Source organism: Anopheles gambiae, chromosome 2 (assembly GCF_943734735.2).
Source record: "Anopheles gambiae chromosome 2, idAnoGambNW_F1_1, whole genome shotgun sequence".
Classification (NCBI taxonomy): Eukaryota; Metazoa; Arthropoda; class Insecta; order Diptera; family Culicidae; genus Anopheles; species Anopheles gambiae.
Genome location: NC_064601.1, coordinates 66,010,264 through 66,024,105, shown reverse-complemented (window position 1 = coordinate 66,024,105; position 13,842 = coordinate 66,010,264). Strand labels below are relative to the sequence as shown.

General features: G+C 34.4%; 1 protein-coding gene across 50 annotated transcripts in view; it reads right to left on the bottom strand.

The window, feature by feature from the left end:
- Positions 1 to 12,647, bottom strand: part of LOC1278521 (sodium channel protein para) — a 95,161-nt gene extending 82,514 nt beyond the window's left edge. For 30 of the 50 annotated variants that reach the window (XM_061651076.1, XM_061651083.1, XM_061651103.1 and 27 more), the window contains exons 1-3: positions 11,619 to 11,759; positions 10,928 to 11,476; positions 53 to 142 (exon numbers count right to left, since the gene is read on the bottom strand). The gene's annotated coding sequence lies outside the window, so the exon portion shown is untranslated. Of the gene's footprint in view, positions 1 to 52; positions 143 to 10,927; positions 11,477 to 11,618; positions 11,760 to 12,536 lie in introns of those variants that run through there. The other 20 variants (XM_061651100.1, XM_061651107.1, XM_061651117.1 and 17 more) reach the window with 3 other exon arrangements.
- Positions 12,648 to 13,842: the final 1,195 nt, after the last annotated feature.

Genomic DNA, 13,842 nt, shown 5'->3' with positions numbered 1-13,842 from the left:
TTTGTTGTTGTTGCTTGGATGACTATTTTGCATTGACAGAAAATGTACTTACATGGGGCTCATCAATTTCTTTCCACAGATCACAGTGTTATGTAGAGCGTCATTGTAATAATCATGACGCATTTATTCCATCCAAGTGTTTCTGTGAGTAAAATAGAAAGAAAAGAAGATTTATACTATGACAGATTTTTTAAAGTAAGTTGCATAATAATGCTATTACACTGATCTTAACATTCAGAATAGGTGCAACATGAAAATGATAATTAGCTTAACAGTACAGTACATATAAAACCGACGTTTAGAATATTTAATGCTATATGCTACAGGATAAGTGCTAGAATTAAAATTACAGGTAATTATGTTGCAAGCATTCCATCTTTAGATAATTAATTTTCATTTCAGTACATCGGCATTTAATTTTGGCAGTCGTCAATTGACACGACTTAACTACATACCCGCCATGGACTCAAGCAATGTGTATCATACTATGGCTATTCAATTAGTTGCGGATAGTCAAATTTATCAAAAACTATAAAATATTTAAAAAAAAATACGACTTCTACAACACACAATCATAAGTCACTACCTTACTATAGTCGTTGCCGCTACAGTTTGACTCTAACACACCCTATTTTTATCTCGAAGACACCAATTATTGACAGCGAAGCACATTTTTTGCCTCAAAGTTTAAAAAATAATTAAGTTTAAATTTAAATAAAATATTTATGAATAGAGACAAAAATAGGTGCGTTGGAGTCAAAAATTGATGCGTTCTGTCAAAAATTGATGGCCTAAATGCAAAAATTGATGCGCTCTGTCAAAAATGTATGTCTTAAGCCCGTGTTTGTTCTGCATCAGATGCGATTTTATCCAAGGTGGATTAAAAATATCAGGTGGTGGATAAGGGCCTTTGGGGGGGTCGCCATAGTTGAGGGACTCTGCGTCATTTTAAAACCGGTAACCATTGGTTTCCGCACACAAAGCTTAGCAAATTGAACATAGTTATTTGTTATTATGTGCATTTTTGTGTGTCTATTGATTTTATCGAAAAAATGAGATCTATTAACAAAAGATTTAATAATTTGTTTATGCACGAAATTTAAAATCATGTGAGTAAGAGTTCTAATCTCACGTAAATTGTCCATGCGGCTCGTAGATAATGAGGAATTAATGTGAAAATTGAACATAATAATGATTTCTTAGTTATTATCATCAAAAATGTCGAAACACAATGAATTATAGAATAAATTCACTGAATAACACAAAATAACACACTTTAATCTATGTTTTAATATTAAATAAGAACTCGCAAAGTCCAAAATATATTTTTAGAGAATATTTAATCGAAAAAAAGGGGTAGATAAATTATATGAACAAATTAAATAAATGTAAACAAAGTTTGAATCCTGGGGACCTAGCGTCAAGTGACGAATTGTCAAAATGCACTAGAGTAAGTGCACTAGAGGCAAAATGCACCTGATATTTTTAAATCCACCTTTGATTTTATCGAAAGGCCTGTCAAGATTGTATATGGAATTTGACAGATAACGTTGTCGTACGATGGAATAAAGAAAAATAATTTCGTCGGACGAAGCATCCGATTTTATCTGTCAAACTAATTGTGTGGTGTTTTGTAGGAATAACATCAACTTAATTTTTCATAATTATTAAACTATTACCGTATTTAAGCAATACGGCAAAGCCGTCCCTACTGAATAAAAAAAACTTTTACCGTATTAATACACGATGCGCAGTCTCAGATTGCGCATATATTCGTTTTATCAAAACATATGTCATTTTGCGTAGCCAACCCTAAGCTATAAACGTCATTTCCATATAATTTCAGATTGCGCCAAGATTGCGCATAAATTTTCAAGATTATCGGCCTCAGCACAATTTTTCGATCGAAAAAATTCGATAGATCCGGCTGTCATTTTAGTGTCATTTGACACTCATTTCGCCGCCAAGGTGTTCATTTTACTGGTCTTTTTGAAAACTGGTATACCATGACACTCACGAGCAAAATGAACTATGCTACAAAAATTCGATCGTTCCGCTTTGTATGGGGCAAAATCCGCGACGCATTGAGCTGCGGAAATTATCGAATATCAAAAAAATTCCGTAAATCAAGGTTGATATTTTTGAAAAACGATATGTAAAAGCAAGTTGGTAGATGTGTTGGTTCTTTTTAAATATTTTGGCTGATAAAAAATTATTTATAAATTATTTTAAAAATTGTTTACCTGGAGGGCCAACTTCATGTAGGGGTATAAAAGAAATAGTTATACTCGGCCTCAGCACAATTTTTCGATCGAAAAAATTCGATCGATCCGGCTGTCATTTTGGTGTCATTTGACACTCATTTCGCCACCAAGGTGTTCATTTTACTGGTCTTTTTGAAAACTGTTATACCATGACACTCACGAGCAAAATGAACTATGCTACAAAAATTCGATCGTTCCGCTTTGTATGGGGCAAAATCCGCGACGCATTGAGCTGCGGAAATTATCGAATATCAAAAAAATGCCATAAATCAAGGTTGATGTTTTTGAAAAACGTCATGTAAAAGCAAGTTGGTAAATGTTTTGGTTCTTTTTCAATATTTTGAGTGATAAAATTTTTTTTTTTAATTTTTTTTTAAATTGTTTACCTGGGGGGCCAACTTCATGTAGGGGTATAAAAGAAATAGTTATACTGTCAGTTTTACGTGAGCGCCTATCGAATTTTTTCGATCGAAAAATTGTGCTGAGGCCGACTGTCAGTTTTACGTGAGCGCCTATCGAATTTATTCGATCGAAAAATTGTGCTGAGGCCGTATATGTCCGAGATATATAATTTTTTTTGACAGATAAATATATCAAACCGATCCGTTTGACAAATAAATGTATGCGCAATCTGAGATTGCGCATCGTCTATTGCTATGGTTAAATCAATCAAATAATCGCAATACGAATCGAAAATGCGTTTGACAGCAGGTGCGATAAAATCGAAGCACAGACACGGCCCTTAGAGCCAAAATTTGGTGGCTCGACTGTATTATTGTTATTAGCAACATTTGAGGTTTATTAGGTAGACAATGTTAGATAAACCAACCTTATTGTGTAATACAAATTTCTGAAACATACTTAAAATGCCAATACAAATATCAAGCAATTTACGTCAGTCTGTGTATATTTTAAACAAACCAGACATATGAATCAGACATTCGAATGATACGGTCATTTGTTTCCAAGGCGACACATTCCGCAATATTTTCTATCTCTGTAGCATGACGTCAGCTCAAACATGCGCATTGAATTACTACTGCTAAGAAGAAAATGACAATTGTGATATGTAATGAATGTTTACGTTAAAATGCTCATTTTTACGCATTTTTTTATAAAATTTCACAACAAATTATATTTGTTGCATTTTAAAACCTAACTTTCTTCCCTCTGAAAAAATTAAAACTGGACTTTCGTTTCTATTTTCATTTTATTGTGTCAATTCAATATTTGCCTCATGTCCAAGAAACGAAAAATATGGATACTTCACAAAAATAACATTTACAGGAATACCATGTATACGAAAGTTTTTTTTTATCCTATATACTTGTAATGCAGTAATGAATGTGATATTATTTTCATAAAATCATCTTTCTATTTGGGTACGTATGAAAAGTGCTACGGATGACTAATATTGCAAAGAGTATTCATTTGTTAAACAAATTTTCTTTTCCAATATTTAATAACAAGCTTTTATACAGTAAAATATAAGATAAAAAACAACATGTTTTGGGGAATAATACTCACAGACTGAATGACTTGATTACATTCATTCTTTCAATAACATAAGCAACGAGCATGCGCAGAATAAAATAAAACACGTAACTGCACTATAAACCAGTCTACTTCTGCAGACATTTGACAACAAACTGCTTAACAAGACCACTTATTTGTTTTGCAAAAAACGTTTCTTAATTCTATGTTTAATCCACAACCACTAAAATACTCAAAAGACAATTATTTTTAAAAATTTTAAAAACCTCGTCGTTCTTTTTTTAACCCATTCACAGTTTTGCTCGAACAGTACTAAAAAATAACAGGTTTTTAATTAGACCGAATTTTTCTCAATGAATTGTTGTTTGAATTGTTTAATCTACGATAGAATTTTTTTAAGCTCTAGCTTCGACTTTTCTCAAAAACGCTAGACTGTAAAAATATCATTAAAAAAACAAAAGATTCTGCATCTTTGTAACTTTGAGTATTTTTAGCTCTAATTATTAATCTGAGCATAGATCAAAACTTGTTTAGACAAAACTATTTTATTCGATCTGTTACTCTTGCAACAACAAAGATTTTTTTAACACATTATGAAACAAAATAAAATGTTTTTACAGCAATAATTTAAAATAATAAATACTAGAAAATTCAGAGCTGGTATAATTCATAATAAAACATAACCAGGTTTAAAATTACGTTCACACAAGATCATATTTAATTAAAATCACATTGTCCTCATGCAATGGCCATTGCAATAATATGATAACATTGCGGGAATGTTCTCAATAACATTCAATAACATTGTTTAGCAAGTAAACATCTAAAAATTGCAGCCAGTATCTATGAAACGATCCATACACGTATTGTACTTTATGTAATCGACAGATTCTTTTGAATTTGCGAAATTTAGGATAGCTAAACTCTCTTCCTAAGAACGAAATAAAAAAAATTGCTTCCTTTTTCTGTTTCCTGTTCGGTGAAAATGTGGAACCTGATCAATCAATATGAAAGAATATCTTATTTTCCGACCCGGCTGCACAGAATAAAAATAAACATAAATAAAAATAGTGGTAGTATAAATATTAAGAAAGTATTCAAAATGTATAACACATTCTAATAAAGATATCATTATCTTTAACACTGTTAAAGAAAACACTATCAGAAAACACTGGTTAATCCGTGTTAAAGGGCTCAGTATAACTATTTAAATGACGTTTCGAATATAATGTGATTAACTTCAAACAGTATTTAGCATCTCGATTGTAACAAAGACCAAGATAATACAAAGCATGTAGGGTGCATGAAAGATGATTCCATGTCCCACTCAAAAGTTCATGAGAGCGAGGGGGGGGGGAGACTGGATGATGTCCTGGTAAGCCACACGGACAGTCCATTCTAGGAGCAGTCCATGACTTTTTTTTTAATCCTATTTTACAATTTCTAGTAATTTTGAAACAAAAAAACCTTCATCTCGGCCCTCAATATTTACCAGGAGTATCATCAAATGAGCACCTCATGCAGGAGCGGATAAAGTACTACGTAAACTAAGTGGCCGCGAGGTTTCGAGGGACCCCGAAAAATGGGACCACCTTCTCGCTCACAAGTAAATTTGCTTCTAAATTCTTCGCTAGTTTAGAATTCCTCATTCAAATTCTCGCTCGACACTTCAGAAAGTCCTACAATCGTGTGACCGCGTAGGGCCTCCACTCGTGTTAATCCGCAATTAGTTGAACTTAAGCGGTGTGTTAAGTTTGCAAAGCCGTTTTCGGAAAATTAAGCAACGAATTGTTGATGGGTACGCCCAACTCTTGTAAGCCCTTTTTTAAGTACTGATTTTGCAGAAAAAACATTTTACGGCTTGATAAGCTTATTATGAATATAATAGGTAGTTTTTGCACTGCAATTTTTCGTATCTACAACATTCTATAATGTTCAACTTTTGTTGAACATTATAGGATAAATAAACGTTTTTGAATCTTTCTTTTTTAGATTAGAATAATCTCGTATGGCCCATTGTCAAATCCTGGCCCATAAGCTTAAACTTGACATTTGATTTGTTCGACTTAAAAATAACACAGCCTACATCATGGAATGTCTACGTCTATCTCAGGTAAGGACCCCGAAAAACAAGACATTCAGGCCTATTATATTGCGCTCGGCATTCGAGAAGATTCACTCGCACGTTCATTATGTTCATTTGGGTATCGTTTTGCTAGCGATGTTCCCATTCGAGTAACCCGTTGGCAGATTCGAGTCGACGAAGTAAAAATCGGTACCGTACTGTTCGAACAGGAAGGTGCATTCGAGAGATTTTCTGCCGATAGCTCAAGCTGTCGGTAACGTGCAAATTCAACTACACAAAGAATTTAAGCCACTGTTAACGTTTTAAATTAGATTTAACATTAATTTATCAACACTCTCATCACTCATATTCACCCCATTTAGAAAAAAAAGAAAAAAAAATTTTTAAGAGGTGTTGAACCCTTTTGTTCACACTCACTTCGACCACCGGTTGCTTTGACCAACTGGCAAACACACAGACGATAGAACAAAAATGTCGACGAATCCTTAATCGATTCGATTGGTGAAAACGATACCAATTTTTCTCCCGTTCGACTCGAGTGGTTCTGACGGGTTCGAATGTCATTCGAGTAAAATAATAGGCCTGATTGATATATATTTTATTGAATGTAAACTTTCCCGTATAAACGAATACTAGAGTTTCCGTTAAAACCACTTGAGTTCAATGGGTTAAATTTAAAAGAAATGAATAAATACATGAACATTTTGTGAAAATTTGACTTCCTTAAACTTGCCTTTACAATTAATTGTTCAATTATAATGAAGCTGGCTTATTCTGAATTAAAAACAGCCTACGAGAAAAAGACTGGCAAAAATCTATAGAATTATGAAAACATTCTTTCCATTTTTCAGCGACTCATATAAATTTATATCAGCACATTTATGATACTGGAAACCATTTTTAACATTTAATACAAATAATGGAGTCCTTTCCGTTTTATGTTGGTAGGCTGAAATTTCCGCCTGTCAGCTGTTTGCATTGTATAGCAGTTTTCGAGCAGCTATCTAAGTGGGTATAATATACAGTTGGGCTTATCCCAAGGTGTATGAATTTAGAAGGTTGATTTTTATCACTTCTGTTTCTGTATAAAGATTTTAAGAGTGTTTTGTGTATTCTTCAAGCCTCCAGAAAGCTTGTTTGAACAAAAGTTTTTACCCATCCTGTCAAAAAGTGATATTCAAATTTGGTTTTAAAAACATGCTATGAGACCACCTGGATACTACTTTGATGCACTTTGCACTTTGATACTAGATTCCATCACGTGATCTCTTTAATGCACCTTGGGATAAATGTAAACATAACCTTGTTTTGCCATTTTTTCGAGCAGGTACTCGAATCTAATTATAGCTTTAAGGCTAGAATAATCTTGACTGAAAATTGCAGGCTAGTTTTGTGTGTGGTATTGTATGGAGTGTTTACATGATTTCAGCCTCCAACTGTCAAACTCCATGCAAAAAACTGACTAGAATCGTGAAGGGCCTCAATAAGAGAGAAAGTCTCCCCCAACGTAACGGATTAAACTCGTTGTTTGGCGTTATACGACTTATTGTTCGAATCAAACCATACCAGATAATCGCGTACATTTGTCGGTAATATTTTTTAAATGCTGTTTTAACTTAATATTTCTATGACTTGATTTAGAGAAAATCTAGCGCAATGGTTTCCAAGCTTTTCATGAGCCGTGGCGGGGGGAGCGTGGCAACCCATGGTATTAAGCGAAATTTTTATTTAAAAAATCTCCCCTAGAAATCAAAACTCGAATTTGGGGGAAATACTACACTGGTTTAAAACCGCTGATCTATAGTATCATATAAAGAAACTAAAATGTCATTCTACAGATATGTGCTTGCCTTAACAGCGTTATGAAATTTGTATTTAGAAAACAAAATACTTAGAATGAACATAAATGCACCACAAAATAAAAATATGAAAAAGTTAAGTGCTTGCTCTTACTCAACAAATACATAGGCTAGCAGGACGTTATTAAAAAATCAGGCGCTGAACTCATTCAAAATCAAAACTTTAACAGTTATATGTTTATACATACAATTATGATTTAGAATATACTATTTGATTTGGTGTTCTTCTTTTTCTTCTTCTTCTATGGCACAAAAACCATTGTCGGTCAAGACCTGGCTGTACTACTAGTGGTTTTCAGTAACTCATTGATTTCTCCCCATAGCAGGATAACCAGTCCTACGTATGGGGGCACGGTCCATTTGGGACTTGAACCCATAACGGGCATATTGACGGACACGAAACCAGTCATATATTCGGGTTTCCATGACTGATTAGTACCAAGCAACCTGGAAGTCAGCCTGACTCTTATGGAAATGATTCTGGCCGTGATGCCGTGAGAACCCCCATCAGTCCTGGTGTTACTAGTATAGTTGTGATAACGGGGTGTGAATAAAAGAACTATTAAGTAATTGTTCTTTGGGTTCAACTAATTGTATGCTTTAGGTCCGGGCCAATTATAATGTTGCGAGAACGTTTATTGTCTATGAAACATTTTCTGGTACGTTTGCATCCACAACTGATGCAAAATAATTTCAACTAAATTATAAAAAGAAATCTAATACAAAATTAACAAATATATGTACTGTTTATGAAATACAGTCTGTTCCGGAGATACGCAGTTTATGCGTTCTCGAGGAATTCGCGAACTCGAATATCCGCGTAAATCGATTATTTATTATTTTTGATTACATTTAGTACTTTTATACACTTTATCTTTTATTTGATAAGATTCATGCAAAAAATTATGATTATACTAGCTTTTCAAGCTTTTGCCGGTCTCGTAGTGCAGTCGTCAACTCGTGCGACTTAACAACATGCCCGTCATGGGTTCAATCCCCAAATAGTCCGCGCCGCCATACGTAGGACTGACAATTCTGCTATGGGGGGGAATCAATTAGTCACTGAAAGCCAAGCCCACAAGTGGGTACAGGCAGGCCTTGACCGACATCGGTTGTTGAGCCAAAGAAGAAGACTAGCTTTTAAGTGGTTTAAATTTTTTAGCAAAAATGCAAATTATACTGATTTGGACTATTACTGAAGCAAATTGTACTGATTTCACATCTGTTTAGAAAACCGCGTATCTCCGAATCCGCATAAGTCGAGCACCGCGTAACTCGGTAACCGATTGTAATTTAAAAAATCCGGAAATGTTATTTATAAATGGTCAACCATGAAGTTCTTGAACAGAACACTTTATGTACGATAATATGTTTCTAACAGTAGTAGTAGGTACTTTGTAAAATAGTTTTGGTTGAAATGAAAAAAAAAACTAACATATTGGATTGTTGCATTGTACACAATATTGATTGAATATAATAGCTTTTAACCAACAGCTTAAAGAACTTTGTTTGCTAATATTGATACGGTATGACCACCAATGTCCAAATGCCCAAGACAAACCTCATTTTCCCTGATTTTACTCTTACATTCTCTTACTAGAGGGAAATTCTCTCTATTTCTCACATCTCATTTTTGATGTACTCTCGTTTTCTTGTTCTCATTAATTCCATATCGTTTTCTCTCTTTCTTTAACTTCGCTCTTTGGATACTTAGGTATTGTATGACCTATGGTTCATACTAGTGGACTAGCTCTGTTGCAGGTTGATGTATGTCCTTAGCGGCGCCAACTAAAATCAATATCATATTCTCGTGTCCATAATCAAAGCTTTTCGAGACGCTTTTTTATTTTCTATGGCTCTTTTCCAACTAGCGTGATAGTGGATAATTGTATCACAATGTACCGTCTATACAATATGAGTAGGAACAATTAATATGTGTACATTTGCATGTGGTTCATGTGAATCAAGCATTCAGTAAATTCGGCAGGAATTTCGTTACTTAAATTTCAAAAAAGGCATAAATAGCAAGGTAATGAAGGATTAAAATGATGAAAATAAACTGCAAATTTTAGATTGAAAAGATGCCGTGGCAAAAAAATGCCGTTTTAGATAAAATGGCAAAAAACAGATATAGTTTAGAACCGATTCGCCGATAATAAAATATAATTAATAAAATAATCAACATAATAAAAATAATTTTAAACATTTTATTTAATTCACCAAATGTTTTGAAATGCTAAACAATGTATAAAAGAATAATCAAAGTTAAACCGCATACGGATTCTTCTATTTCTTCTCCTAATGGCGTAACCGTCCTACGGTGCCATGCCGGCCTTTACTAATTACAGGCTTTTAAAATATGCGAGGCTTTATTCAATACCATGCAGCCGGATATAGCCAGTCCTTGCTACGGCGGGAAGATCTATTCTAGACTAGAACTCACGATGGGCATGTTGTTACGTCGTAAGAGTTGAAGACTGTACCACAAAACCGCCTCATCGAATAGGGCTAGATTGCTAAAAAAAAAAAGCACTAGCATATTTCAATGTGATGTGTGAAGTACCAGCTCATGGATAAGAGCGACAAAAAAGAATTTGTAAAATTTATTCCCCGAAAAAAGAGTACTCACGAAAAAAGTGACTCACAAAAGCACGCTAATAGGACCCCAAATATACTATAGGAACCGAGACCGAAACAGACATATGAAAAAGCTCAACCTTGCCAACAATAAGGAAACATGTCCTAGTAAGCTTTTTTGTATAAACGAAGTTTCCGATATAGGACCAACACATACAACCAGAAAACAGGATGGCACCAATACTACCAAATATCAACTGTCGCACTTCAAAACGAACCCCAATTTGGAAGTGTGCACAATACATACAACGCAAAGAAGCTTAGGAGTGTAGTCGGAATGGATAAAATTCCTCTCCGGGCTGAAGAAAATCGATAGCTTTCGAGCAGGAAAGTAAAACAATCTACTTTATTTAAATTCAGAAAAAAGTCAACTTTTGAATTGCACAAGCTAAATATAATTTATTATTATAATTATATATATACTTCTAGAGTGTGCAATCTACAAATGTTAGTTATAGATTATTAAACCAAAGATCTTAAAAAAACATGCGATAGTAAAAAAATAAAAGCCAAATTATTCATCTAAACATTACACACAATACATAGAAGCTGTTTGTTCAAATATGTCCACAAAACGTAACAATTACCGATGAATATCTCACTTTCTCGAAAGCACTGTAATATAGTTATATCGTAGCGTAGAGCAAAATCAATCAAAAGCTTTTTGATTCGTAAAAGCTTGTCGCAGCTGCTGCGTGTAGTTATAGTTGCTTTTCAACTATTCGATTTCTTTAACTAAGCCTTTGTGTTGCTGGCGGTAATACTAATATTGCTAGTACTGCGGTTGCATTACTACCACTGCTATTCCTTATTTCGCGTAGTTCCGGCTCTGGCTCTGATAATGAAGATAATGAAGATGTTCGAAATACTAAGCAATTTATCTGGCACTAATCACTTATAATTCGCACATAGCTAAGGGAAATGTTACTCCACACATAAGTAAAAAAACACAAATCGATGGTATCGAACAGGCCGTTTCCAACTATTGATTCACGTACTTATACGGGCATCTTTTTGCATTATATATACACCGGCACTCACTCATTTACATTCATTCACTACCGCAATATACGCATCTAGTTGTTCGCTCTTGGACACTTGATTTATTTTTTGCTTTTTTTTAATAGATGAAATATCTATAAAGAATTCAATGAATAAAAAAAAATACACACGCTATCAATACGGCGGAAAAAAAAACTTTGTCACTATCGCTTGATTAATCCAAAAACTCCGCTAATATTAAATTAACACAGCATCAGTTTCATTTTCTGGACAAACCTTTGCGCACTAAGGAGTCAGAGTAAATTCTTCAAATATCAATTCTAAAAGAAACTATTAACTCGAATGCAGCAATTCTTACGTTCGTCCGTTCGTCACTAAAGTCTCATACTGCAATACGCAACGTTATTTCATTTTATGATTTCCAATCGGAGAGAAACAAACTTGGAGAACTTCTCTCAATAGTGGCTCTCCATGAAACATTCTCTGAAAAGTATCGCCTTTATACTCAGTAATTTCTATGCAAGGAATAAATGCTTCTTCCATCTCCTGCTCTTGCAGTGGATTTTCTCATTTACACACACACATCTGCAGCAGCTTAAATCGTTCTCTAAAAATATTTAGTTGGCTGCTGCTCTTACAATTCAAATGATTCTCTTGTTTCTTATTTCTCATTTTCTCTGGCGTTTCAGACTAAATTGAGTCTTCCATTTCATTGCAGCGTTTTAATAAGTGTAGTATATAGTAAACACGGCGAAACGAATTTCTCTTCTCTTATTTGTGTGCAGACGCACAAAACCACACCACTAATATTATATGCCACGAACAGAAAAACACGAGCGAAAAAGCTCCGACCATGTCTATAGGCAATCGGCAGCACAAAACGAGTAAGGATGAAGAAAGGACAAACTCTCTCATTTTTCCTGGTTTTTACAATTATTAGAATAAAAAAAAAACAATACAAAATATTGATGGGTGGTATAGATTTTTCTGAGAGAAAGATTTTTGTACTGACAGCTAACTAGAATGAAATGACGAAATCGAACAAAAAATGCATACATTTGCATTTTTAAACAACTTTTTGATGAAAGTATTAGTTCTTTCGATAAATGCACTTATGAATTGAAGGAAGAGGAAGTAGTTTTTGCAATATTCAATTACTGATATTTAAGAAAAAATATATCACGTTGATACTACCACGACACTATGCTACTCTCCAAACGCTTCCGTCACACGTTACAACACACGGTAAACTGAAACGCTCGTCATTGCTCGAGCAATGATCCTATCGATTCATGCATTTGACATGAACTGCAAAGCGCGTTAGTCTTGACACAAATAAATACAGTCTGCTCTCGAGATACGCGGTTTATGCGTCCAAAGTAGTGATGGGAATAGTTCCGAAAATTGAGGAACGGAACGAACCTGCCAACCTGGAGAAAAAGAACGGAACGCGGAACGCAGGTTCAAGATGACCTGCGATGGTTACGCTTTTTTCAGTTGCTCACTTTATATATGGTTAACTTGAAAGTATTCATTGAATATTGTGTAATATATTTTTTGTGCAGTAGTCACACAGTTTCAATTAAACATAGCTAAATAATAGTTTACTGAATGTGTAAAACTATTCTTCTACTAAAATATAAACGCTTAACTTAAGTTTTGTTGTTTTTGTTTTTACTAAAATTAATCATTATTCCCTTTTTATACTTCTAAATAAAGAAGTAAATCAGAAATTTGTTGCAACGCATATGAAATTTTGATGCAAAATCAAAAAGCTTATAAGTTTAATCGGCTTTTAATATTCGTTTGGATTAAATTATCCTACACTGATTGAATTAATATTTCTTAATAGAAGCAGACAGCATCGATGTTATTCGATTCGGTTTACATAAAATACATAGACTATTAAGTTGTTTCTGTAGGGTTCAACTACCGGTGTGAAAGTGTTCGGTAGTGCACTTTTTTGTTCATAAGAATAGCGCTGTTTCACGGGGCGATAAACGGCTTTAAAGAAATTATTGCGGAAGGCTAAACGTGTCATGCACCCTACATATTTAGTTGCACAAAGAAGATCTCAGATAATAATTCAAACGAATTCATTGGAGAGGCATGCGCAACGAAGCAGCTTAGCACCCAACACATAGCAATTCATTGACTACCACAATACAGTCCAAATAACACACCTATACTGATAACATCCATATGGCAGAAGAGAGACATTTCATTCATTGCGCTTACCGCCAGTGCAGGATTGTCTCTTTAAATTTTGGCGATTACCTTCCCACCAATCACAAATCTCAATCTCCCACCAATCTCTATCCTTCTCTGGCTTCACGGCTCAGGTGTTGTACCGTTATCTCTTGGACTGAGAGAGTATGGCTTGCGCTGTTATCACTCATATAGACAGAATGTGTGTGTGTGTCCATACTAGAAAGAAGCAAAAGAGAAGAGAACGCCGTTCTTTACCGGAACGAAAAGAACGCTGAGAGAAACAGGTTCA